A 2,115-nucleotide genomic window follows, 5' to 3' on the forward strand; every position below is an offset into this window, starting at 1 on the left:
AACCTATTTGTATTGAAACGTATGATCCCTTAGCTTTAAAATAAGCCCAAGTTTAAGATTCTACCTCAATTAGAAGAGAAGTTATGAATTATTTTTATTGACATAGTATGCGACATTTTTACATTTTTTCTCGTATTGACAGAATTGCTGTATGGATATCGTGCATTATTGAGGGCTAAAATTTTACATAATTACTTAACTTAAGGTTCTTTACCATCCCATCAAATATAATGAAAATCTGAGGTGGTCGGGTTGAAAAGTACACTTTTTTGTGTTGATTTGACATGGAATGCCCCTATAATAATGTAACAGGGATTTAAAATAATACATTTTATATAATAGAATGGTTGTTTGCTTTTAAACTAAAATAAATTCTTTTATTCATTTGCCATTCCAGATAGATCACAGGACAATGTTCAAAACCAGATACATCAAATACATTTTCTCTATTATCTACTAATTATGCAGTATGTCACTGCCATACGTCATGGAACATTACAATATTCCATAACAAACGTATCCTCAAAGTATTAACATTTTACCTCTTGGTGTTTAGAAGATTACGTTTTTCCTTCATACTGAAAAATTATGTTGTAGTGATGTATCTGATTTTGCAACTTAATACCTCAAATGTATCATCATAGCTCGAATGAGTTTCTTATTGCACGTGTGGGTAAAATGTGGTGGCTCCTGGGAATAAACGGGATGACTCGTGAAAATTTTAGTTTTGTCCAACCGTGAAAAAAAAAAATCTTTTATTGTATATAACCGGCATTTAAATAAATAATTCTTTATTATTGAATAATTTCAAGGAAAAATTGTTCCGGAGCCGGGTATCGATCCCGGGACCCTTCGCTTAGCGCGCGAACGCTCTACCGACTGAGCTACCCCAGGAACTATACACGACACCTTCACAATTTTTCCAAATTTTCACAAATTGTGACGGTGTCGTGTATAGTTCCTTGGGTAGCTCAATCGGTAGAGTGTTCGCGCGCTAAGCGAAGGGTCCCGGGATCGATACCCGGCTCCGGAACAATTTTTCCTTGAAATTATTCAAACCTGCTTTACAGGGAGCTACTTCCTGAAAGCCAGATTTGTATAATTCTTTATTATTGTTATTAAATTCAAATGGTATTTTGTACAAGAGTATTATACCTGTTCTTCATCAACTTAATAGACACAGGTAGAGGAATAGATGTAGACACAGTACCGGAGCGTGCAGGGAGAGACCGCAGCGTGAAACTAGTATGATCGAGGTACCCCTAACTTATATTTAAAGTACTCTAGTTATTAGACAGTTACAATAAAACATTAGTAAGTGCAGATGACGCTTAAATTCTTTTACTTCTTTAACATCACATATAGTTACACTGAAATGTGACTATAAAACTATATTAGAAGTCAATTTGTGAAGTGAATGCTAACTAAAATATTTCTAGTCAATTATATTTCACTCCTTTCATTACAGTACTGTATCTATGGATTGCATGCAGAGACTAAGAGAAAGGCGGAAAATAGAAAAGATTGGAGAATACTGAGTTTGCAGTGATAGACCCGCCCTTATGCAGAAACTTTGAATGAGTGAATGAATATAAATATTGGAAAGACTATTGCTTTATGAAGCGAACCTAAATACATACCTTGCTCCCTATCGTTGAGTAGCCAACAGTAATGTGAAAACACTCAATTGAAGAGGAAGATTTAAAAATAATTAATCACTTTTCCAAACAATTGCGCACACATAACGAGAAAGGCTCAGAACTAGTGACAACTAATACTTTATGAAAGAGGGATTCGGAATTACTGTACGCCTGCCTGTTTTTATTACCTACCTGTCTCGTGGCTCTTCGCGATGATTCTTCTGTTCTGGAACAGGTCGTTAGAACGAAAAGGAAAACTTCGCTTGTCAATCCAAATCACCTTGCTTCCAAAATTTAAATTAACGTTGACATATTTTCTAGACTTACAAGTTTTCCTTTACGATTACGATTTAAAAAATCTTTGAATGATAATGGTGTGAGGACATACCAACTGTTTCGTTCCTTATTAAACTCTCCTATGTAAGTAACAATATTTAAAATAATGTCTTTGGAGCTGACTAGGAGTAAATCTCCA

The 2,115-nt window shown here is 34.7% G+C and overlaps 1 non-coding gene across 1 annotated transcript; it reads right to left on the reverse strand.

Annotated features, from left to right (window-relative positions):
- Nucleotides 1–821: 821 nt before the first annotated feature.
- On the reverse strand, nt 822–895 carry TRNAS-GCU (transfer RNA serine (anticodon GCU)). Its single transcript has one exon. It is a non-coding gene; the product is annotated as a tRNA-Ser (tRNA).
- Nucleotides 896–2,115: the final 1,220 nt, after the last annotated feature.

Source organism: Periplaneta americana, chromosome 16 (assembly GCF_040183065.1).
Source record: "Periplaneta americana isolate PAMFEO1 chromosome 16, P.americana_PAMFEO1_priV1, whole genome shotgun sequence".
Classification (NCBI taxonomy): domain Eukaryota; kingdom Metazoa; phylum Arthropoda; class Insecta; order Blattodea; family Blattidae; genus Periplaneta; species Periplaneta americana.